The 27,571-nt window shown below is 36.5% G+C and overlaps 1 protein-coding gene across 4 annotated transcripts in view; it reads left to right on the top strand.

Annotated features, from left to right (window-relative positions):
- DMD (dystrophin) overlaps window positions 1–27,571 on the top strand; it is a 2,282,798-nt gene that overhangs the window by 220,366 nt on the left and 2,034,861 nt on the right. The window lies entirely within an intron of this gene.

The raw sequence follows: 27,571 nt of genomic DNA, 5'->3' as shown, positions 1-27,571 counted from the left end.
TCAGTTTTCTTTTTGTAATAGGAGATGGGTAGCTTACTGCTACTTAGAGACAAGTCCAGGAAACGCGATTTTCAAGATGGTCATTTTAAAAAACTGTGATTATTGGGAATAAGATGTCTAGAGATAAGATTTAATGGAATTACTTCCGATTTATTCAGCACATCACCAGGTTATTGAAGTTCTAGTTCTAAATCTGTGCATTCGAAGCCTACATAGTTCCCTGATGCATTTGATATTTAGGTTTGTATTACCATATCTAGGTACTAGGTTTGGCTCCAACTCTCAACAGGAGCCTAGCCTCTCAGAACAATTATTGTAACCAGATCTTTGATGTCCCTACTCCTTTTTTTTTTTTTTTAACCATCACTATTTCTTTAAGATCAAAGATATGGCAAACATATTACTAAAAGGAAAAAAATCCATCTTCAACACCATTATGGTGTTTTTCACTTCAAAGACTTATTCTACATGCATCATTTGATTTAATTTCCTCTAAAGCCATGGGAAATATGAGTGATTATCACCTTGTTATTGTTATTGATAAATAGCAACTGCTACTTATTTAGCACTAACTCTGTATCTGGAATTGTGTTAACCACCCTGTAGTGGAAACTAACGATAGCCTCAGGAGGCTGGAATTCATGTGATCCCCATTTTACAGATAATTTGAGAGATAAGTAACATAACATGCCAAGATTACACAACCAGTACATAGGAGACCTAGAATTCAAGCCCTGGTTAAACTGCTTTGACTTCAAGCCTGAGTGTTGACTCTCTATGGTATGTTGCCATGCTATTTTATAGATGGAAGGCCTGGTGATGCTAAAAGTTTAAATACATTGCCCTATGTCACAAAATTAGCTCTTAATGCCTTCCAACTGAAATGCCAAACATTTTTTATTATACTTTGTTGTCCTCAGGACTGCTACTAGCTTATATGGTACTCTTTGAAAATTAAACAAAGAGGGATCCTCCTCCCTTCCCAAACCCACAGAATAGCCAATTTTGAAAGAAAGCACACTTTTTTTTTTTCAGTCTGACACTGCTTTATTCTGGGATCACATGGATGGCTGAGGGGAATGTGGGTATGATATTCAAGCACCTTTGTGCAAGGTGCAATGCCCAGAGCCATAAGGAGTGAGTGACCCCAGTTGTGCTCATTTAAAGGAATAGCTGGACAATCCCAGATAATATTAAGGGAGATATCCAAAAGAGTTTCCTAGAAGTATGGGCTCTTAGGAGCTGTAAGGAAGTAAAATTTTGACCCCATTAATTACATTTCTAACATGATCTAACATCTTTCCTTCACTGCCAACAAACATGTTTAAGAAGATATAATCTGGCAGCAGTTAGGCTAAAACTCCCCTGAAGCCAAAATGTGTCACTTCTCAAAACCACCCTCATCTTCACAAGCCCTTTAAGAGGAGCTGAAGATTATTTATGAACTAGGTTTTAACTATAGGGTGATATATTGTGCTGCAGTAGTTACTGAGCTTAGGGATGATTTTGTCTATTCATTTCAGATTACCATTAGGTTCTTTTTCAAACTCAATTCCTTTTAATTATGCAGCTACCCTGGGCAAATATCGAATGTCTTACAGCGTCGATATGCTTTCCACTGAAATACTGATGAAGTATTAGATTAAACGCGCAACTAACAACAGGAATAAAAACCCACACACAGTTTAAGTATAAAATGAGTACACTGATACTAACAAAAGAGATTTTTTAAAAATCTGTAATTGGGGATGCGGTGGTTTGAGATCCTCATGATTTTTTAGCTTGGAGGATATCTTATCAAACCAAAGAACCCTGAGGACATGCATGAAAAGAAGCTCCTACTCACAGCTTTGTTGCCTGAATGGTGAGGTTGTCTTTAGGGCTTGGTCTGATTGATTTGAAAGAACATGGTCTAGAAACTGGTTCTCAAACTGTTGGATAACAGAATCACCTGGGGGTCTACCTAAACATGCAAAGAGCTAAGTCCTATGGCTGCTTTAATGAACATAGGTCTCTGTGTTTATAATGAGCTCTTCACTTGGCTGTACATTAGAATTGCTTGAGTCTCATATCTAGAGACTCTAATTTCATTAATAGGAAGTGCATTTTGGACACTGGTTTTTTCCTTAAAGAAGTTCTTCAGGGGATTCTAAGATCAGCAAAGTTTGAGAACCACTGGTCTAGTGGCCTCGCTACCTGATGTGTTGTCCAAAGACCACCAACAGCCACAGCAGCACCAGGGAGCGTATTAGAAATGCAGAATCTCAGGTCCCACCTAAAATTACTGAATCAGAACCCACAGTTTACCAAGCTACCCAGGTGATGTGTATGCCCCTTAACTCTCGAGACACGCTTGTTTAGGGAAACAGGTAGAGCTGGATTCTTAAGCATTTCTAGTTAGTTGGATGACTCAGAAAAACCTCTCTGAGCTCCAATCTCCCCACCTGTAAAATAAGTTTGAGAGATAACATTACCAATATTATAGTTTTGCAGAGGAGATTCTTGAATGCAATACCTGAAACTCTTAGTTTAATTCGCAGAACAGTGAAAATCTTCATTAAATATGAAGTCTCTATTAGAAGAGAGTCCCCGTGAAACTTGTTTTGTATTCGTGACCCCAGAGCTAATGAGGCCAAGCCCCACCAATGATCGTCATCACAGGCATTCCTGTTTTTCTGATATTCATAAAAGTTCCTTTTAGGTATGAGGTGATGTTTATTAATTCAAAAGAACAAATGTTCCCAGATGCAAGCGTCTTCTACTAAAAAGATAAATCATTGGAAAGCAATCCTTAGCTACAGTATCCTTGAAGGTGCATTGTGGAATCTTGCATTGTTGTGAAAAAACTCCTCATCAGATAGTACTGTATACTCATACTGTGTTATCCTTAATTTTTCCCTTTAGATCTTCCTTTGTTATTTATTTCCTCCCTGACCAAGAGCTAATCTCTTTACCAAAAGTCAAATATGGGGTTCCTTTTTTCCTCCTCAGGCCAGAAACTTGTGTAATTACTTTTTTTAAATTTCTCTAACTTTGGCTCAAAAAAATATTTTCTCATCATTCCTGTTTTGACCCCCATGAGCTAAGACACAGACCTTACTTGTTCAGAAAAGTTTCTATCTGATTGAAAGGGCATGACGATTCTTTCTTTATAGTATCATAGTTTGCACATTTAAGAAATGCCTAAAGTACTACCACAGGAGAAATGCCCTCAACTAATCTTTCTAAGCAGTATGACAATGAGTAATGATTACAGTTAATTAAGTTAGGCAACCTCCATTTCCATTCACTTAGCAGGTCTGCTAATTATATACTCATGCTGTTGTTTTTTTTTTTTTTTTTTTTTTTTTAATTCTTCTGTAATTTGGATGCAGTACTTTTTGTAGACAAGGGAATACGGTACGATTAATGAGATTTTTCCCACCAACACCTCCTGTTCTCTCCAAATGAAATTTCCGCATCTGAAAATTGAGAGTAGAGAATGGAGAAAAAAAAAATCAGTCACATTTTAACTTACTGCCAGCACAGTACATGTTTATAATTGCCAAATATCTTATATTAAAGAAAACAAGACTAGTTTTGTTGTTGTTGTTTGGAGCCTTGTAAAATTGTGACTTCTGTAAAAATGAAATAAATATAGAACTTGGCTTTTTAAAAATATCAGTAGCAATGATAATGACACTTCATATCGTATGCTTTTGGTTGCATTAAACAAACATGTATTGATCACATACTCTTTGCCCGGTACTGTATCTACTAAATTAAAAAAAAAAAAAGCAAACCCTAACTATTACTCTGGGTTTCTTTTATGTGAACCTCAATCATTTTAACAATTTACTCTAGAGAAAACCAGGAACTTCAGCTCTACTTGTGTATATTGTTAATGAAGCCCTTGAAAAAATTTAGTTTATGTGCTTTGATCAGATGAGGATTGACATACTTAAGAGTTTTATTTTTAATCTGAAAATCCACTTCAGTCTTATGCTCTGGGTAAACAGTCATTATTCAAGCCTGACACAATTCTGTTTTTTCAAGAAGCAGGATTCAAGGTTTAACTTCAAATACAGTTTTGAGTAAGTTATACAGATTATTTCTTTTATTTCTCTTTTATTAAAAAACAGGGTTTAAATGGATGAAGTTTCATTTTTAATCTTCATTTGCTTTAAGAATTAACTTCTGCATTGTGGCTTACATGGAGTTTAAGATGGTTTCAGATTTTAAAATATATTTTTAAAGGTTTATCTGGAGGAAGATATTTGTATGTCAAGCACTTTTGGTTTTCCTAGGAAGTTCAAATGTGTTTTGAGCAGCACTGGGCGTTTTTAGAGTTATTTTCTGCTCTTAGCATCACACAGGTGCACAACTTTATAAGTCCAGTCTCCTCTTTATGCTTCCTTCTCTGCTTCTTCTTCTTTTCCACTAACACCAGTTTGCATAAATGAGTGCCCTGTCGAGTTCACATGAATACTAGACAAAAATACAGGTGTCTTCATAATAATCAGCTCCTCTAATTCTACTTTCCAGTTTATGCTTCAGACTCAGATAAATCCTATATAAAGCAGACGACACAGTTATTTCTAGAGGAACTGAGGTTACTGATTAGAAGGGAACGTAATCAGGTAGATTGAGCCTGTGAGGGAAGAAACCATTGCTGTAAGAGGGGAGTGTTTGCAAAATGCTGTCTGTGAAGCTGAATCTGTGAAGAACACCTCACTGTTCACGGCAGCCGGAGTGGAAGAAACAGGTGCAAAAAGATTGTGTGTTTGCCTGCTTTTGTGGGGCTGGTCAGAGATTATGTGTCTGCTTTATCTGTGCTTGGCTATGACTCTACCTCCAGGTTTATCATACCCCATAGAATGTGTAAGAGAAAAGTACCAACAGGGAAATCAGCAAAAAGCTTTCCTATGAAGGTGTAGCCAGCCTCCGCAGAATTTGAAATGTCTGAGGTCTCATCTGGTGAGTAAAAGCTGCAGATAAATTCAACAGCCATTCAGAAGAATGATAAATTCCACAAGCATTCAGAAGCAGGCTTCCCTAAAGGTGGCTCTTCTGGTCAATTTGCAACCCCTGGGATATATTTGGATTACTCCCAATCCATATGCCTTTTTTAAAAGTTAAATTGGGGCTTTTGTTGTGAGGAAGGGAAAAAGGGGTTTGATATCAATAAACTATAGGATAATACAAATCACTAAAATGAGAAGGAGCCCGTATTCTACTTTTTGGGTTGTGGCTTTAATTAACTTTGTCTTCGGGTATCTAAAATGATTTCTAGTATGAAGAAAAGAAAACACGCAGATCTTAATCTATAAACGGATAATATTTCTACCTCAAATTAAATTTCTAAGATTGTAGACTACATTCATAAACTCATGAGAAAACTAATGAGAGGGATTTTTATATTAACAATAGAAAAACCTGTGTTATATATATATATATATATATATATATATATGGGATATTTATACATATATGTACATATAAATATGTGTATGTGTATATATATACATATACACCCATACACATTTTAAAGAAGTTTTTAATCAAAGAAAAGGGAAATAACAAGGATCCTTGTGAATAGTAATTTAGACATGTTCAGACAAGCACAACTTAGGAAGCAAACAGGGCCAATTGTAAACAGTAATTCCAGGCTGCCTAATTATCTGAAATATCTCAGAATAATTTTAGAGGTTAAACATTTATTATTAAATGCTAGCTTCTAAATAAAGTGAAGAGGTATAGTGATTTATCAGGTTATTTTTTAAAATTGTAGAATATACTAAAATTCTAAATTAGCATGTATCCTTGTGCCAATATATACAATGTGTATATTCAAAGTATATTAATTTCTAAATTATGTAACTTTTATTAAAATCCCAAAGAGCTTCTGACTTCGACAAGTTTTTTCTATCATTAGGAAGACAGCTAGTTCTTTTTTTAGGGGGTGAGCTAAAAGAGTTCGGATAAACTCTACCTCTTTAAATTAAAAACGTATATTGAGAATAAAGTCAATCCGAAGTTAAAAGTCTATTTGGATCTCAAATTTTCCCATAACTTGATTTGTAAGAAAAGTTACCTTTTTGCAAGTCTTCTCTCTCATTTGGTCTGAACTAAGTGGTTGTCATTTCTCACTTACAGATTGCTTTTTACTAATCTCTTTATAAATATATTTTTTAAAATTTATATGTGTATTTATTTATCAAATTGTCCTGGAAGTACAGAGGCCAGTTAATGGTTTATGAGTTCAAGCTGAGCTGAATATAGCTAAGCTCTGTCTTGCTTGACATTTCATCAAAAGCTGTGTTGATTTGCAATGTTTACCGACCTATTTATTGAACCTTCACAGCTTGAACTATGCCACCAAGCTTGCTGACATTGCTGAGATTATCTCTAAATGCACATACAAAGTAAAGCGGAAATAGAAAAATAAGTTAAAAACACTCATCAGTCTATTTATTAAATTATGCTTATAGAGTCCTTGATTTATGTATTTGTTTGATTGTTCTCCGCAAAGCCCCATGACCTGATTTTTCTTTGATCTTCCCACACACTCTTGGAAGACAGACTAGAACAGTGGCTCTCACCCTTCCTTGAGTGGGCATCAGATTCACCTGGAGGGCTGGTTAAACCACAGCTTGCTGGATGCCACCCCCAGAGTTTCTGATTCAGTGCTTCTGAAGTGGGGCCTGAAACTTGGCTTTTTTGTGTTTTGTTTTGTTTTGAGAGGGAGTCTTGCTCTGTTGCCAGGCTGGAGTGCAGTGGCACAATCTCGGCTCACTGCAACCTCTGCCTCCTGGGTTCAAGCTATTCCACTGGAAACTAGGCATTTTAAACAGATTTTTTAGTAGATGCTGATGCTGCTAAATGACTAAGAACAGAAAATAAGTGATCTTAATACTACGAGCAGAAAATAATTGTTCTTAATCTAGTTACCTGTGGTCTCTTTACGCATTGTTTAGTTTACCACTGAACAAGGAAATAACCACATATCCTTACAAAATTGAAGCATATATTCTACTAAAGACAAATATATTAAAATATTGAATAAAATATTAAATACCTATATTAGGAAATTATATTCCTACTGAAACTAGCAGTAAAATTACTTAAAATACTTAGGAGTAAAATTACTGTTGACAAAAGTACACAGTTGTTCATTAGGTCTCGAATATGTAAAATGCCAATTTTTTTTTTTTTTTTTTGAGACAGAATCGCTCTCTGTCACCCAGGCTGGAGTGCAATGGCACAATCTCGGGTCACTGCAACCTCCACCTCCCAGGTTCAAGCAATTCTCCTGCCTCAGCCTCCCAAAAACCTCAATTTGTAATAACTCCTTTGATTCTTATTCTCTGTGATTTCACCCTATGTAAAGTTTTAGCGTATGATATTTTTAATAAAATGAAACCATGATCCATGTGATAAGCACTTGAATCTATACCATATATCCAAATCTCTCCTGTTGGGTCATTAAAATTAAGATGTTTTCCAACTTACCTTGCCAAAGCCACAGTTCAAAAACTGAAACTATGAAAAAACTGGATATTTTGCTTAATTATAATGCTTAGTAAAAAATTATAACATGTCTTTAAAAATGTTAGCAACTAAAGTCAAACATTCAAAAATTATAACTTTTGCTATAAAGTTATATGCTCATTCATTGTGGTCCCTTTCTTTTACTAAAATTTAAGCTTTTTATATATTCTAATGGGACACAACATTTTTAATGTTTAATATGAACAGTTAACTTTTAATGTAGTTTAATCTAGATGTTCATACCTGAGAGTTAGGGTTGAGCATGCCTTTAAGGATGGAGACATTTTTATTGCAATTATTTTCTCCATGTTTTTGATTAAACATATCAAGGAGATATATATTATTATTTATTTCACTTTAATAATGGGTATTAATTTTTGTCCAGTCTTTTATTTTCCTTTTTTTTAAAATTATACTTTAGGTTCTGGGTTACATGTGCAGATCATGCAGGATTGTTGCATGGGTACACACATGGCAATGTGGTTTGCTGCCTCCATCCCCCTGTCACCTACATCTGGCGTTTCTCCCCATGTTATCCCTCCCCAACCTCCGCACCCCCCTGCTGTCCCTTCCTTGGCACCCCCCAACAGACCCCAGTGTGTGATGCTCCTCTCCCTGAGTCCTTGTGTTCTCATTGTTCAACATCCACTTATGAGTGAGAACATGCGGTGTTTGATTTTCAGTTCTTGTGTCAGTTTTCTGAGAATGACGGTTTCCAGATTCATCCATTTCCCTACAAAGGATACGAACTTATCATTTTTTATGGCTGAATAGTATTCCATGGTGTATATGTGCCTCATTTTCCTTGTCCAGTCTATCATCAATGGACATTTGGGTTGGTTCCAGGTCTTTGCTATTGTAAACGATGCCACTATGAACATATGTGTGCATGTGTCTTTATAACAGAACGATTTATAATCATTTGGATATATACCCAGTAATGGGATTGCTGGGTCAAATGGAATTTCTATTTCTAGGTCCTTGAGGAATCGCCACACTGTCTTCCACAATGGTTGAACTAGTTTACACTCCAACCAACGGTGTAAAAGTGTTCCTATTTCTCCACGTCCTCTCCAACATCTGTTGTCTTCAGATTTTTTTAATGATTGCCATTCTAACTGGCTTCTGGTGGTATCTCAATGTGGTTTTGATTTGCATTTTTCTAATAATCAGTGATCATGAGCATTTTTTCATGTTTGTTGGCTTAATATATGTCTTCGTTTGAAAAGTGTCTGTTCATATCCTTCACCCACTTTTGGTGTTGTCCAGTCTTAGCTATTACATGCTTCAGAAATAATCAGAGCATTGATGACAACGTCATGTTATTTTAGTTCAGTTACTATTTTAATTTGATAAGATGGGGTAATCCTTAGAAAATAAATGCACCATATTTCTAATCTTTAAATACTATATTGAATTATTTTAGCCTGGCTCACTTATCAGTTTATTTTTCACTTTTGCTTTCATGATTAAAGCCATTGATCATTATTAACATAGATAATATTTATGCCTTTAATTTATGGTTTTATTTATGAAAATAAAGCCTTTTTTGTTTGTTTGTTTTTTAGTATTCTTTTTTAAAAAATTTTACTTTAAATTCTGGGGTACATGGGCAGATCTTGCAGGATTGTTACATAGGTATACACATGCCATGGTGGTTTGCTGCCTCCATCCACCTGTCACCTACATTAGGTATTTCTCCTAATATTATCCCTCCCCAATCTCCCCACCCCCTGCTATCCCTCCCCTAACCCCCCACCCCCCAACAGACCCCAGCATGCGATGTTCCCCTCCCTGTGTCCATGTGTTCTCATTGTTCAACACCCACTTATCAGTGAGAGCATGGAGTGTTTGGTTTTCTGTTCTTGTGTCAGTTTGCTGAGAATGATGGTTTCCAGATTCATTAATGTTCTTGCAAAGGACATGAGCTCATTGTTTTTTATAGCTGCGTAATATTCCATGGTGTATATGTGCCACATTTTCTTTATCCAGTCTATCTTTGATGGGCATTTGGGTTGGTTCCGCATCTTTGCTATTTAAACAGCGCCGCAATGAACACACGTATGCATGTGACAGTGTGGTGATTCCTCGAGGATCTAGAAATAGAAATACCATTTAACCTAGCAACCCCATTACGTGATATATACCCAAAGGATTATAAGTTGATCTATTATAAATAAAGTCATTCTTAATGGTAATTCAGAGTACAAATTTGAGAAAAGGGACTAAGGCTGTATGTACTAAGTGTCCTATATTGCTTGTCTTTCATTATTGATTCCTTAACAGTTAATACCTGTTTGGAATGTAATGGGAATTCAATACATTAGTTAAATAAATGGTTGAGTGAATCGTACAGACAAATTTGCAAAGGAAGAAAATAAAGAGATGGTATTTTTATTTCTTTCATCTTTTTTTTTTTTTTTTTTTGGAGATAGAGTCTCCCTCTGTCACCCAGGCTGGAGTGCAGTGGCACAATCTCAGCTCACTGCAACCTCCACCTCACAGGTTCGAGCCATTCTCCTGCCTCAGCCTCCTGAGTAATTGGTTTTACATTTATGTGTCACTACACCCAGCTAATTTTTTTTTGTATTTTTATTAGAGGTGGGGTTTCACTACATTGGTCAAGCTGGTCTCTAACTCCTGACCTCAAGCGATCCGCCCACCTCGGCCTCCCTAAGTGCTGGGATTATAGGAGTGAGTCACCATGCCTGGCCTTTTATTTAAATTTTCAATGCTATTTGTTTTGTTCCAAATGAATAGTATCTATGACATTTTGTTCTGATAGCTCTTAGATCATTAATTGAATGTGAGAACAAAAGTCATTTTGGCTTTTGTTTTTTTTTATTTATTTTGAACTTTTTAAAGAAAGCTCATTTGAGCCAGGCGAGGTAGCTCATGCCTGTAATCCCAGCACTTTCGGAGGCCGAAGAGGGTGGATCACTTGAGGTCAGGAGTTGGAGACCAGCCTGGCCAACAGGGCGAAATCTTGTCTCTACTCAAAATATAAAAATTAGCTGGGCCTAGTGGCAGGTGCCTGTAGTCCCAGCTACTTGGGAGGCCGAGGCAGGAGAATTGCTTGAACCTGGGAGGTGGAGGTTGCAGTGAGCCCATATCGCACAACTGCACTCCAGCCTGGGTGACAGAGGGAGACTCTGTCTCAAACAAAACAAAACAAAACAAACCAACAAACAAAAAACTCATTTGAAACTTTCAGGAAACAATAATTTGTTTACCTTTTCAGTTTTCTAATTCCCCATGGTCAAGCTATACAATCTTATCTCTTCAGTGACACACAAACACTCCCAGGACATACACAGTTATGTATTAACGACAGGGATACATTCTGATCAATCCATACTAAGGTAATTTCATCTTTATGTGAATGTCACATGGTGCACTTAGGCTAACGTACATGGTGTAGCCTAGTGCAGACCTAGGTTGTATGGTATATCCTATTTCTGTTTGGCTACAAACCTGTACAGCATGTGACTGTACTGAATACTGTAGGCAACTGTAGCACAACGGTAAGTATTTCTGTATCTAGATCTAACCATAAGAAGGTACAGTAAAAATCCCATGTTATAATCATATGGGATCACTGTGGTATATGCAGTTTATCATTGACTGAAACATCTTTATGTAGTTCATGACTGTCTTTTCTTTTGGGACACACTTGGAATTGAAATGGAAGCTGGAGAAAGGAAGAAATAAACTGAAATAAATTGATGTTTTCCTAGCCAGTCAAAACTCAGCCTCTGTGTTTTAGAGAAAGCATTCAGAATATGGTAGAGAGAGGGAGAGAAAGAGAAATGGAAGGCTTAGACAGAAGTCTCCAGTTGTTTTTACCTTCTTAGGCAGCTTTAAATTTGTCCAAAGTAGAAAAAGTTTTACTTTGCATCATTCTGTATTGAAGACTCAAACCAAGCTGTGGGAAAGTTCTTTTTAATTAAACTCATGTTACTTGAAAATACATTATGGGAAGATATGTTTTTGAAAGTTAAGAGTCAGATTTTCTCTGCATAATGAAAAGTGACTAAAGGGTACTGAAGTTTTCACTTAGTTATTAGAAAATCTAGACAAATTACTTTCTAATAAAAATGAGCATCAGAGCCGGGCGCGGTGGCTCATGCCTTTAATCCCAGCACTTTGGGAGGCTGAGATGGGCGGATCATGAGGTCAGCAGTTCGAGACCAGCCTGGCCAATATGATGAAACCCTGTTTCTACTAAAAATACAAAAATTAGCCAGGTTTGGTGATGTGTGCCTGTAGTCCCAGATACTTGGGAGGCTGAGGCAGAAGAATCACTTGTACCCGGGAGGCGGAGGTTTCAGCCAGCCAAGATTGTGCTACTGCACTCCAGCCTGGGCGACAGAGTGAGACTCCATCTCAAAAAAAGAATAAAATGAGCATCCATGATTTCTACCAAAACCTTTTGCTTAAAGAGCAATGAGGAGAAATTGCCATATAATTAAAGATAATGAAATTAACTATCAAGGCTAAGCTTCATTGGATTCTTTGACTAAAATAATTTTTTGCAATCTTAAGTATGAATTGAGCTAAAATATCTACATTGAGTGTGTGCAATACTATAGAGAATGTCAATTATTCATCAAAATTATATTATTTAACAATAATTATATTATTTAACAATAAAATTATAATATTTAACAATAATTATATTATTATTTTATTATTTTATTTTATTTTATTTTATTTGAGATGGAGTCGTGCTCTGCCGCCCAGGCTGGAGTGCAGGGGCGTGATTTTGGCTCACTACAACCTCCACCTCCCAGGTTCAAGCCATTTTCCTGCCTCAGCCTCCCAAGTAGCTGGGATTACAGGCATGCACCACCATGACCGGCTAATTTTTGTGTTTTGGGTAGAGACAGGGTTTCACCCTGTTGGCCAGGCCGGTCCCAAACTTGTGACCTCAAGTGGTTCACCCACCTCAGCCTCCCAAAGTGCTGGGATTACAGGCATGAACCACCATGCTCAGCTGATTTAAGCACCTTTAGAATCATAATTACTAATCACAGATGAAACCAAACTAAAAATAAAGTATACCACTTGTGAAAATATTCCAATGAATAAAAGAATTTCTGTGTGAACTAGCCTGCTGTTCAAATTTGTTTATCCTTATGCTTCAGATAATATTTACCAAAGTACTGACAGATTCCTGGAAGCACAATTTCTAAACACTTATCTTGGAAGTTTCTAGATCCTAAAAATATTTCTAGTCATTTCAAAAAACCACGAAACAACTACAAAAAAAAAAAAAAAAATGTACTTCTCCTAAAGGCCACACATAGGACATGTAAAAAGAGATTCTGTTAAGAGTATTTTGGAACACAAATAGCTTTTGTGGTCCTGATATTTCAAACTAGCCTGTTCTTAAATGTCTGCAAACTTAAAAAGAATGATAGACCAGGCACGGTGGCTCACTCCCAGAATTTTGGAAGGCCAAGGTGGGGGGATTCCTTGAGGTCAGGAGTTTGATACCAGCTTGGCCAACATGGTGAAACCCCATCTCTACTAAAAATACAAAAAAATTAGCTAGGCATGGTGGCGTGCGTCTGTAGTCCCAGCTACTTGGGAGTCTGAGGCAGAAGAATCACTGGAACCCAGGAGGTGGAGGTTGCAGTGAGCAGAGATCACACAACTGCCCTCCAGCATGAGAGACAGAACAAGACTCTGTCTCAAAAAAAAAAAAAAAAAACCAGAATGATAAATTGAGTAGAAATTATAAAAATTCAACAGATGATGGCACAGATTTGAGATTTGAGGAACCAGTAAAGAATGTAGTACATATTGATAAATGGCAATGTGGTGTCAACATATTAAAATTGGTTTTAATCTTAACGAACATAAAATATATAAAACTTATACATTTAAGTGGACCCAGAAAAAAATTTTGCAAATAGCATTCCAAAAATCAGTTGAATAATGTGAATGCTTTGTTTTCTAATGTTCTTATAATAGGGTTGGAGTAGATGATTTTTAGGTTCCGTTATATAGGACCTAACAATAACCCCTTTAAAAAGTATCGTTGTTGGGTTTTTGTTTTTGTTTTTGAGACAAAGCCTTGCTCTGTTACCCAGGCTGGAGTGCAATGGTGCAATCTCAGCTCATTGAAACCTCCACCTCCTGGGTTCCCGAGATTCCCCTGCATCAGCCTCCCAAGTAGCTGGGATTACAGGCACACACCACCACACCAGGCTAATTTTTTGTATTTTTAGTAGAGACGAGGTTTCGCCATATTAGCCAGGCTGGTCTTGAACTCCTGACCTCATGTGATCTGCCTGCCTCAGCTCCCTAAAGTGTTGGAATTATAGGCGTGAACCACCACACCTGGTCTAAAAAGTGTTTTAATAGAGTAAAGAAATAAAGAAGATCCTGAAGGGATAAGAAGATGTAAAAGTTGTTGCTGATGTTCCGCATATTTCTTTCCCCACCGGAGTTCCATGCAGCATCTTGCTTTGCTGTAAACAGGAGTAACCCAGAAATATGAGGGGGTGTGTTAATGTCACCAGAAGCGACCTTTAACTACCAGGGAATGGAAGTACTTGAAAAAAGCACCCAGCCATCTCATCTTCTGGTGCATAATTCTGAGACATGTCTCTCGCTGCTTCTCAGAGAATCACCAGCAGGATTGAGCCCCAGTTGCCTCAGAATAATGTGCTTATCGACATACCTTTGATTGCCTCCTTCCCTTTGCAGGCCTCGCTTTCTCTTTCCTCTCACTTGTACTTTCAGTAATCAATTACCAGATAAACTATGTACCTGCACCTCAAATCCTTGCCTCAGCGTCTGTCTGGGGAGAATCTAAAGCAACAAGTTTAGATAGAAATTGTTTCACATGCCTAAATAAAACAGGGCAAAGGCACTTAAGATGTTAGAGGGAGGGAGGGTAAGAAAACTCACGCGGGATGAATTCATTGTGTTTAGTACCTAAAAGTGAAACAGGAGATGGAGAGAAACAGTTGGTGAACCTGAAAAGCAGTAGGAAGGGTTAGAAGAGTGGAAGGGTTATGGGAGATGCACCAGTTACCTAACAAGTGAAGAATAGGCTCTTGAAACAGCAGAGAAAATGGATATATATCGTCCATATATTTTATTTCCATCCTAGTGTAATTTACTCTTAGATACTACAATAACCCCACAGCTTGTCCTTGCCATTTGTCCCTTTCTACTTATTCCATTCTCCACATGGTATAAAGAGTGAGCTTTTAAAAACATAAACCAGGTTGTGTCAATGTCTGATTACAATTCCTTACTGCTCTGATGCATCCAATACCTTTACCAAGACCCACCCTTCATTTTTCTTCCTTTTTTTTTTTTTCTGCAGTCTTGCTGCATTTCAGCTGCAATGACCTGCTGCCATTTCTCAGATGTCAGTCTTTTTACTGCTCTTACCTCTTCCTGGAATGCTCTCCTCATCCATCCACTAGCTGCCTTGATCATCACTGAATATACACTAACAAGCATATTGTCAGTCACATAGTAGTAGCTTAATATGTATTTGCAGAATAAAGTAATGGAAAGAGTAACAGCACGGTTCAGTTGATGGTGGATAATGGTGATTTACTGAGTCACAAACAACATCATCTGATGCCTTATCAAAGAGAAATAGACATTGGAGAAAGAAGACAGTACTTATAATTCTTTACGCCCTGGAGCACATTTTATATATACATATAAATATATGTATATATATATTATGGTGTATGACATATATAATATATATGTCATATTATGTGCCTCCTTCTCTATCATATATATAATGTGTTCCAGGAAGTAAAGATGTTCATTAAGTAAAGTCTAAGGTGTCTTCGTAAATAACACTGAATTGATTAGTCAGTTGGATTCCAGGCTTGGCTGGATATCATACAGTGGATGTGTGAAGTGGAAGTGAGTGATGCCAATTTTAAAGATAATGAGCAGTTTAGTAGGCAAGGATTTAGTGTCAGATATGGAGGTTGTGGTTGGCGGTAGTAGTAGTTATATTGGGAAGCTCTTCCAGAATGGTGAAGAAGCATGCTGAGAAAGCCCAAAAGGTAAAAGCAGCATGTTGCCGTGGTAAGGAGATTGGCATAAATGGAGTAAAAGTTGGGGGTGAAAAGCGATGTGAGACAAGGACAAATAGTCAAGTTGGCTTGGCTGGTGTAATACCCATGAGCTAAGAAAAGCTATGCAGAGATGGCTCAGCAAACGTGATTCCAAGGACTTTCAAGGGGAGCATATCAGGTTATCATATGCCAAAAATGTTTCTTTTCAGAGACTTTAGTTTTCTCATTAATTTAATCACTAATCCATTCATTTTCAAAATGTGTTTCAGGATTTCACATCAGGTCGACTTTAAATCTTCTGTTCAGAGGAACGTTTCTTTTCCTAGCGCTGAGTACGGCAGCTTGTCCTATCCTGTGCTTAAGAGTAAAGCAAGCTTATGTTGCCACTGCAGGCAGGATTATTAAATAACCAATTACTATTCAGGCTGTGTTACATCCCTTTAAATTACTCAAGCAAGAGTCTTGAACTTGTTCAACCTGAACACATCTGATATCCTCAGCCAAGTATGGGATGTAAATTAGATAGCTTCTGGCTTTACTAGTGTGGAATCAGGCATACCTTTTTCCCCTTAGGACTCCATGACTAATGACCTGAATTGTCTAAATTTTAAGACTAGTCAGATCTCTAATGGTGAACCTATTTCATTGTTTCTGCTTCTGTTTTGTCCCATAGTATATGAGACAAAGGATATTTTATGTGCAAATTGCAACAAGTTGAGATACTCCTTTAAAAATGGATTTTCTTTCCATAGTTGATTAGCGTATGGTACCAGATTTCCTACAAATGTTTTTATGATAAAAGTTTCGGGTTCTTGATGACCCAAGGAACTTATAGAAGTAGGTAATGATTTGTAATCAGGATGCCTGGAAGGAGTTGTAACTTTAATGCTTACTGGGCTTTGAGAGTCATTAATCCTCAATGGGCCTGTTTTCATATCTAAAAATATTGCTTTTTAGGTTCAGTTATTTCAAGGATCAAATGAGATAAAATATATGTGTTATAACTATAAAATGTAATAGTAAATATGAGGTACCTTTTCCCCCAGCTTGAGGTATAATTGACAGATGGAGATTGGGTACCTCCAAGGTGTATAATGCGATGATTTGATACACATATACATTGTAAAATGACTATCATAATCAACTTAATTAATATATTCTTCACTCACGTGGTTGCCATTATAATTTTTTGTGAGGAGAACACTTAAGATCTCTCTTAGCAAATTTCAAGTAAACAATACAGTATTATTAACTGTGGCCACCATGCTGTACATTAGATCCCCAGAACTTATCCATCTTATAACTGAGAGTTTCTATCCTTTGACCAACATTTCCCCCATTTTTTTCTGTCTCTTCTTATTGGCTACCACTGTTCCACTTTGCTTTTATGAGCTTAACTTCTTTGGATAATATGAGTTACTTTTTGAAAAAAAAATTCATTTGGCAAAATTGTATATATTTATTCTATACATTATGTTTTTAAAAATATATATATATATATATATATATAATGTGGCCTGGTTAAATTGAGTAGTGTTTTTAATAACTATGTAGCAAAAAGGTCCAAGGCTTTCAGTTGATTGACTGTGTACTTCTCAAATCTAGTAGAGTATCTTCTGAGTTGAGAGCAGTATGAATCCTGGCAGAAAGTTATGCTGGCTATGGATTTTTAAGGGTTTGAACTGTGTAGTTTTATCTCTATACTCTGCGTAAAATATTCTCTCTCCTATACAGGCCAGCTCATTTATTCTTGCTTTTCTAGTCTGATTCCCCCTTTCTGGAGTCTTCTTCCTCCATCTACTTTTGTTTCTAAAGCATTCCCATGTTCAAAAATTCAGTTCAAGTGCCAGTTACCACGACACTTTCTCTAATTGCTCAAAACGTCACTTTTTCTTTTTCTGTGAACTTTTGTTCCACGTAATCATTTCTACCTAGTTCTCGACATAATTACTTGTTAATTATTTCTGTGGATTAGCTTTCATTCCATAACTTTTTATAGATTTATTGAGAGCACGTGCTGTGCTTTATATTTCTTTTTATTTTTTATTATTTAATTTTTTTTTCTTTTTCTTTATTAGCAGCATGAGATTATATTTCTTTTTAAATACCTCAGTAACTCCGCATTTTTTTTTCTCTGTCATCCAGCCTGGAGTGCAGTGGCCGATCATGGCTCACTGAAGCCTTGACCTCCGGAGTTCAAGTGATTCTCCTACCTCAGCCTCCCAAGTAGCTGTGACTAGCAGTGCTCCACCACACCTGGCTAATTTTTGTACTTTTTGTAGAGATGGGGTTTCGCCTTGCTGCCCAGGCTGGCCTCCTGAGCTCAGATGATCTGTCCGCCTCAGCCTCCCAAAGTGCTGGGATTACAGGCGTGGGCCACAGCGGCTGGCCAGCCCTGCATTTTTTTTTTTTTTTTTTTTTTTAGACAGGGTCTCCCTCTGTCACCCAGGCTGGAGTGCAGTGGCATGATCTTGGCTCACTGCAACCCCCGACTCCTGGGTTGAAGCAATTCTTCTGCCTCAGCCTCCCAAGTAGCTAGGATTACAGGCACGCACCACCATGCCCAGCTAATTTTTATATTTTTAGTAGAGACGGAGTTTCACTGTGTTGGCCAGGTTGGTCTCGAACTCCTGACCTCAGGTGATCTGGCTGCCTCGGTCTCCCAAAGTGCTAGGATTACAGACGTGAGCCACCGCGCCCAGCTAGCTCTGCATTTTTTGAATCATTGTTTATAAAACATTGGACACCAAATAACATGTTTTTAAATATTGTATAAGTAATATTGTGTTTATAGAAATGTTATCTTTTATAGCCACATAGTTACCATATTTATCAGTAGTTTAGACACAGTCTTGGGAAGGAACATCCCATTACCATAATGCCTCTTGTTTCGCAGATTCCTCAATTACACTTGCGGCTTACATTGAAAGAAAAACATATCCTCTTGTCTATGGTAGAAAATTGTGTGGTTTGTGGCTTTGACTGCACCACAATCCAATTTACCTTTTTGTCACTTAACTTGAGAAGAAATGAAATACATGTGGAGTGCATATCCCTGAAGAAAGTAAAGGACTAGCTTTTATCACTATGGAGTTTGTATTGTTGCTGAAAATAATGTGGTTATGTTTGTAAAGATTATGTAGTTTATTCAAAAGACATTTTGTAGTAAACATGAATGAGAAAAGGCTTGTTCTTATCATATTCATTATGAATGCTGAGGTTGTACTTTGCTCATCCTAACCGAAGGTATGATGTGGAAGGATCAATTCCTGAATATCTAAATGAAATGTTGATTGCCTTGTTATAAATATTAACAATTTTTCTAAGTATTTGCTCTTGACGTACAGCATCTTTAGGAGAACTTTATGATTTGAGCTGGCAGATTTAGCCAAATTAACAGGAATGTACTTTCCTGATCTGATCATTCATCCCTAGGAACAGGAATCTGGAAGCATTGAGGCTATACTTTGGTATGGTGAGTCATAAAAGTGTTAAACTCAGACACTATTAATGAAGCACAGATTCCACTTTCTGAGTTAAGCTTGTGTTACTATCGATGAAAAAATCGTATTTTTTATGTTTTCATAATAATAACTTCTACATTCTATTTATTTTCAACTTTTTGAAATAAATCTGAGTTAGAAGGTTCTTATTTTACTTGTTTTCCTTCTTGTTTTTCACTATGCTCTTCTTGTGTGATTTGGTCTCACATTTTAACAAGCTTACTGTCCAGGAAACTTTTATCTTCAAAATAATGAGCACTAGAGGTGACTGTAAATGGAGATACAAAATGTGGATATACTAAAGTGTTTTGACTTTTACCTTGGAGTAATTTTTAAGTTGTATTTTAAGAATTATATTGCCGGCTGGGCACGGTGGCTCATGCTTGTAGTCCCAGGAATTTGGGAGGCTGAGGCAGGCGGATCACCTGAGGTCAGGAGTTGGAGACCAGTCTGCCCAACATGGTAAAATCCCATCTCTACTAAAAATACAAAAATTAGCCAGTGTGGTGGAGGCGGAGGCTGTAGTTTGCAGACACACCACTGTACTACAGCCTGGCCGACAAAGTGAGACTGTGTCTCAAAATAAAAAACATAATTATTATATTGCCATATATTCCCATTACACAATAATACCAGACTGAGAATATTAGAGGAAAACAAAGATAATATTTTTAATATTTCTAAAGTATTTTTTGTCTTGGCTATTTTTTATGGAATGATATTACATTTATAGTATAACCTAACTCTTACCATCATGAGGTGTATGTTTGAAGATTAACTTATCGATATTAACAAATAATTAATCTACCCATGGGAGTGCCTGTGGTTTATCCGTTTCAAAACATCTAATATTACATGAGAGAGAATTTACTTTTCTCATTAGATTACATAAACATCATGTTAAAATGCAGTATGTACATATGACAACTAATCTTTTGGGGAAAAAAGTCCATGAATCACTCCTGTAACATTTGGGATTAAATTCATTAACCAAAATAATAAAATACTTCCTCTTTTATATTTTGCTTCCTTAGCATCTGGTTCTTAGTCTGTCTAATTACATTATAATGGCTCTGTGTTGCAACAGATGCTAGAAGATTTTTTGGGGGGGGCAAGAATGATAATTTTGCTTCATATTTTGAAGTACCTGCTTTGCAAATGTCTTTCCTATATGCTAGAGCCAGAAGAAAACAAATCTTATGTTTCCTATTCATTTGAAATTTATTGGGAGCCCAACTTTGTTCAAAGATGAAGAACTCTATAATTTTTACATTAAGAACTATTTTTTCCTCCAATTCCTTTGTTGAGTACTGCTCTTCCAGTCCTGAGATCAAAAGTAATGTTTAGTCCAGGCGTGGTGGCTCATGCCTGTAATCCCAGCACTTTGGGAGGCTGAGGTGGGTGGATCACCTGAGGTCAGGAGTTTAAGACCAGCCTGGCCAACATGGTGAAACCCTGTCTCTATTAAAAATAAAAAAAAAAAAAATTGGGCGGGCATGGTGGTGGGTGCCTATAATCCCAGCTACTTGGGAGGATGAGGCAGGAGAATCTCTTGAACCTGGGAGCAGAAGGTTGCAGTGAGCCAAGATTGAGCCACTGCACTCCAGCCTGGGGGACAAGAGCAAAACTCCATCTCAAAAAAAAAAAAAAAAGTAATATTTAGCAGCAAAATGGTTAATATAATGGACAGTGTTCAGCAGATTTCTTTTCTGTATGCCATTAATATTGTTACTTTATTTTATTTTATTTTTTGAGATGGAGTCTCCCTGTTGCCCAAGCTGGAGTGTAATGGTGCAGTTTCAGCTCACTGCAACCTCTGCCTCCCAGGTTCAAGCGATCATCCTGCCTCAGCCTTCCAAAGTCCTGGGAATTACAGGCACGAGCCACCGTGCCGGGCTGCTATTTTTACTTTAAATGCTGAACAGGTTAATATTTTATTGGAGCTATGCAATTAGCTAATTTCTTATAATGAATACGTTAATATCTTGTGGGCAAGAGCCACAATTTTGGATAATAATGTAGATAATTATAACCCAGGTGGACTATGATCAAGTTACACTGTAAGGATCCTTCACCATATTTTACCAAAATATTATTTTATAATTCAAAGGAGGAAAGGATGGTACACTTCCAATTATGCTGCAAATTTGTAATTATTACTGAAAATGTCTATTTTCTTCTTCAAGAGATTATCTATTAATATATTTAATGTCAATAAGCCACATAGCATTATAAAATCTCTTTGAAATTCTCTGAATTTGGAAACAATTTTTGGATAGGAAAATTAACACAGACTCATTTTAATTCTGTAATGATGGAAATAATTAATCTCCTCTTATCTGTGGGGATATGTGTTCCAAGACCCCCAGTGGATGCCTGAAACTGCAGATAATACCAAACCTTATGTATATATTATGTTTCTCCTATGCATACATATATAATAAAGTTTAATATATATATTAGGCACTATAAGAGATTAACAACAATAACTAATATGAGAACAATATAACAGTATACTGCAATAAAAGTTATGCGAATGTGGTCTCTAGTTCTCAAAATATCTTATTGTACTGTACTCATCTATTTTTGGACTGCGGTTGATCATGGGTAACCAAAACCATGGATAAGAGGCAGACTACTCTATTTTTATTACATGCGTATTATATATGATATATGTAATATATATTATTTGTATCTATTTGGCAAACAATTGAGAATTTTATTTTGCATAGTTGCTTTTGGAACTAATATAGTTATATGATTGTTGAAATTATGACATTAAAACACATCAAGCCAGATGTCGTGGGTCATGCTTGTAATCCCAGCACTTTGGGAGGATGAAGCAGGTGGATCACTTGAGGTCAGGAGCTCGAGACCAGCCTGGCCAACATGGTAAAACCCCGTCTCTACTAAAAATATTTTTTAAATTAGCTGGGCGTGGTGGCAGGCACCTATAATCCAAGCTGCTTGTGATGCTGAGGCAGGAGAATTGCTTGAACCCGGCATGAGGAGGTTGCAGGGAGCCAAGACCATGCCATGGCACTCCTTCCTGGGCAACACGAATGAATCTCCATCACGCACACACACACACATACACACAAACACACACACACACTAAGAGAAATTATGTTTGTCATTTTGTTTATTATCTAATTTGATTAAATTGAACAGAATAATAAGTCACATATGGCAATACCAAATATTATACTAAAAATAAAACACTGAAAGCTGAAAAATTCAATCACAGATTATTGGTTTATATGACACCAGGCTTCAGACTATTAGGAGACATCCAAATTATAGGCTCATTTTGTTCCATGAGTATTGGGCAGAGTTCTTAGTATAACAAATAAATAATCATGAATTGAGAAATTGAGCATTTTTTCCTCACCTTCATTATTTAATAATGGACTTCCCTTTGATGTATCACTTAATATTCCTTGATGTCAGAGCCTTCCATTTGAGCAGCTGAAATTATTGACACCTCTTCTCTCATTCTTTAAGGATGTGTTGTAGGGACTGCTGAGTTTCTGTAGTTAGAGGTTTAAGCTTTGTGGGAAATGATGTTGAGTATGACAAGGTTGTCAGCAACATTGTCAACTTCATGGTTGTCTATTGATTTAGGGAAAAGTGGAGAAAAATATAACAATTGCTGAGTGCTTAGTTGCAGTTGTTTTTAAATTGTAATTTTCAAGCACCTGTATATAAGCAAAAGAATATACATAGTGCCATGTATCAAACCTATTGACAAGATTATCAAATTTTAATTTTAATCAATATTTTAATATGTTTTTAAAGCTTACTAATTTTAATGAACAACAAATTTCTCTCTTGTGATGTAATAAGGGCAGTGATAAACTGGCATTTGAACCTTCAGTACACAATTCAGCCACCATGCAGTAGGTTGGATTGTGCCTGTGGTTCTGTTCTGTACTAAAGACACAAAGACGAACAAATAAAAACTCTGCCCTTGAGGCTATGCAGTCAAAATATAGTGTCCTTAAGCTGGGGTCCATGAAACATGATAGGAAAAAAACTGCATCTTTATTTTCACTAACCTATAACTCAAAATTTGCATTTCTTTCCATTTATGAAGATAAGCAACACACAACAGTATTAGCAATATCTGTGAATTTATTGCCAATATTTTTATACCAAATCCTAGTTGTTTTGGATATCTTGAAAAATCATATGTCAACATATACTAGTGGTTAGTATACTAATCACCACCTTTAATATTAATTATTATACTTACAACTAATGTATTAATAGCATATAATAGTATTACATTCAATATTTTACAATTGTAATATAATTAATTTCCTCTGTATTTTTATATGCTTTTAATTTTCATTTTGCATATTGAAAAACATTCTGGGAAGGGTTCCATATGCTTCACCAGATGCCAAAGGGATCCACAGCACAAAAATAGTTAAGGACCTCATATCTAGAAGAGACACAGGCAAGTACATATAATACCATGGTACAGAAAAATAACAGAGGCTTGTACCATATGCTGTGAAACTGAGCGTAACTCTCTCAGTCCAAAGGACTGAAAAGGCAATTTTTGATTTGGCCTTGAAGCAGACATGATTGTTTCGCTAGTGGTAACAAGTGAGAGAGGGCATCCTAAAGAAGATAAAGGCAGGTGCAAAGTCACCTGGTGAGAGCTTACAGGGTCAGAGAACAGAGAGCAGCCTACTGTGGAAATGGAAACAAAGAAACAAACAAAAAACTCTATTTTTTTCTTTACCATCGTTGGGCATCCTATTCTGTTTTCATTTGTCAATGTGCAAGATTTCGTTTGCCAAGTAGTTTTTGTTAATCAGTAGTGAGTAGAAACTATTCTCAGGCTTTTTATTTTAACTGACTCTATTTTACATAGACAACAGGCAAGAAACATCAAAGAAGAGATCAAAGCTCTGCATCAGCTTTTTAAATCTCATTATTTCAAACAACATCTACCTATAAGGGGAAAAAACCCACAAATCTGTTTCACCTCCCCACTTCATCATTACGTTTTCAGACAATGATCAGTCTCTTTCCTGGCCTGTGGGCCATAATTGGCTACCTTAAATTCTCAAAAGACTGAACCATGTAATGGGAATAATTTTCTTTTTAACACCACAAGACTGTTCTTCAATTGTAATGGTCAAGGAAGCTTTTGTTGCTGTACTTAGGCTTTCTAAATTTGTGCTTTATTTGATTTTCTGGGAGAAATGTCAATGTGAATTTCCAGATTATGTTGAAGGTCATCCAGAAAAGCAACTATGATTTAAAGAAATAGAAGACACAAACTGGATGGAAAAAATACACTAATGGATTAAGATCGTGTTTTCAAACTGTTCTAGATTAAGACAATTTTGCCTGCATTCGTTGTTGAGCAAAAAGTTCACATCTTAACTTTTCCTGAAGACTGTTATTATTGGCCATGATTTAAAACAGAAACCAGCAGGGACCTGAATGGACGCTACTAGTTAGCCAGTCTAAAATTATATTCAAGCTAAACAGTTATCTGTGATTTAAAAAAAAAAAAATAAGCACAGATATATATGGAAAAGTGGTTGATCTAAGGAATTCCGGAATGAACTATACTAAATGAAAATATGTAACACATTAAAATGTGGTCAAACAAGCCATCATTAGTTCATCTCTATAGCTGATAGTACAAATTGCATATATATCTCCTTTATTAAATTTTTAACTGGCCAATAACATTGATAGTATAATGCAAAATATAATTTTTATTTAAGGTTATAAATTTTAAACTTGAACAGACTTAGGTTTAAATCACTTCTCTCTCTCTTTTTCTGAGATAGAGTTTCACTATTGTTGCCCAGGCTGGAGTGCAATTATGTGATCTCAGCTTACTGCAACCTCCACCTCCTGGGTTCAAGTGATTCTCCTTCGTCAACCTCCTTAGTAGCTGGGATTACAGGCGCTCTCCACCATGCCTGGCTAATTTTTTTGTATTTTTAGTAGAGATGGGGTTTCACCATGTTGAACAGGCTGGTCTTGAACTCTTCACCTCAGGTAATCCACCTGCCTCGGCCTCCCAAAGTGCTGGGATTACAGGCCTGAGCCACCACACCCGACCTAAATCACTTCTTAAATGTGTTATTCTGGGCCAGTCCTGGTGGGTTCCTAAAGATTCATTCATTTATTCATTCATTCAACAAAAAATATAATTATTAACTTTAATCCTCCACTAAAGTTAGTGACTCCTTCAACATATTACACATTCCGTTGCTTTGTTCTCATTTCTATTATAAATACAAGTTTGCTTTTTTGCAAAGGGAATCACCATCTATAAATTCATGGTCAATGTGGGGTTTTAAATAATCATTACCATGGAAATTATACTTAAGTGTTGGTTCTGTGCGTTGGAGAGTATGAATTTCTAAATTAAAAAAAAATGCTGCTTTAAATTTATTGTTTCTAGTGCCCTATCCTATATATTTTCATATCTCCTACTGTCTTGGTTGAAAATATATCTTGAAGGCAATTGGTAATTTATTTTTACCCTCTTGGCATTTATGATACTTAAGCTTCCATTTTTTTTTTTTTTTTTTTTTTTTTTAAGACAGAATTTCGTTGCTCCTTTTGCTCAGGCTGGAGTGCAGTGGCGCGATCTCAGCTCACTGCAACCTCTGCTCCCACCAAGTTCCAGCGATTCTCCTGTCTCAGCCTCCAGAGTAGCTGGGATTACAGGCACCCACCATCAGGCCCAACCAATTTTTGTATTTTTAGTAGAAACATGGCTTCACCATCTTGGCCAGGCTGGTCTTGAACTCCTGACTTCAGGTGATCGCCTGCCTCGGCCCCCTAAAGTGCTGGGATTACAGGCCTGAGCCACCATGCCGGGCTTTAAACTTCTTTTCGAAAACTTTCTCGTTGATGTGTATTAATTCCTGTTGTGCTGTGACATCTACCTGACTGCCACAAAACCTTATAGCCGCTTACTTCTGTAAATGGAAAATTGCCCTATTATGACAGGATGCAGCCTGAAGACACAACCATACAGAAAACAGCAAGCTTTTTGGAAACCTGTGTTTAGCCCTCAATTTCATGACCTCAGGTAACTTGATAATTTTACATTTCTAATGCCTGTCAACCACAAAAGGATCTGATAACCAACTGAAATCTGTATTGGAAGTGAATAGGGGAAAACAGATGAAACAACCCCTGTCGTTGTAAGGGAAGGGAACTGAAGACAGTGGATGTGTTCAAAACATTATGAAGATAATAATGAGGAAATAAAAACATATGAGGAACTAGATCATGAGGAGATCCTGTGAATGTTTATGTCTTGGCTTTAGAAGATTGCTAGTAATTAAATGAACGAGAAGTATTTTATGGAATATTCAATACACCCTTACTATGAAATTTACTGAACAGTATTAATATAAGACTACAAACCTCCTCTTACTGGAAAATACATTTTATTTTTAATTTTGCTTTACTTCAATACCTTTAGGGTTTCAAGTGGTTTTTGCTTACATGTATGAATTGTATAATGGTGAAGTCTGGGATTTTTATTGCGCGGTCACCCGAGTAGTGTACATTGTATCCAATATGTAGCTTTTTATACCTCATTCCCACCCCCTCCACTTCTGAGTCTCCGAAATCCCTTATATCTCTCTGTATACCTTTATAAGTGAGAATACACAGTATTTGATTTTCCATTTCTGACTTACTTCACTTAGAATAATGACCTCCAGTTCCATCCAAGTTGCTGCAGAAGACATTGTTTCATTGTTTATATGACTGAGTAGTATTCTATGGTGTGTGTATGTGTGTATATATATACATACACATTGGATATATAAACACACACACACACACACACTAGAGATATATATATATGTATATATCACATTGTCTTTATCCGTTCACAGGTTGATTCTATATCTTTACAATTGTGAATTGTGCTGCAATAAACATATGTATGTAGCTGACTTTTTCATATAGTGACTTATTTTCATTTTGGTAGATATCCCATATTAGTATTGCTGGATTGAATGGTAAACCTACTTTTAGTTATTTGAGAAATCTCCATACTGTTTTCCAGAGAAGTACTAATTTACATTTCCGCCAGTGATATATAAATGTTCTCTTTTTATCACATCCATGTCAACATTTATTGTTTTTTGACTTTTTAATAATGGCTATTCTGGCTAAGATAAGGAGGTATCACACTGTGGTTTTATTTTGCATTTCTCTTATGATTAGTGATTTTTTTTTTATATATTTGTTAGTCATTTGCATACCTTCTTTTGAGAAATGTATATTATTGTCATTTGCCCACTTTCTAAAGAGATTATTTTCTTCTTGCTGATTTGTTTGAGTTCCTTGTAGGTTCTGGATATTGGTCAGTTGTCAGACGCAGTTTGCAAATATTTTTTCTCTTTCTGTCGGTTATCTGCTTACTCTGATGGTTATTTCTTTTGCTGTGCAGAAGCTTTTTAGCTT

Source organism: Sapajus apella, unplaced genomic scaffold (assembly GCF_009761245.1).
Source record: "Sapajus apella isolate SASKATOON/1434 unplaced genomic scaffold, GSC_monkey_1.0 scaffold17, whole genome shotgun sequence".
NCBI lineage: Eukaryota > Metazoa > Chordata > Mammalia > Primates > Cebidae > Sapajus > Sapajus apella.
Note: the sequence above shows the minus strand (reverse complement) of the source record. Positions and strands in the feature narration are given on the sequence as shown.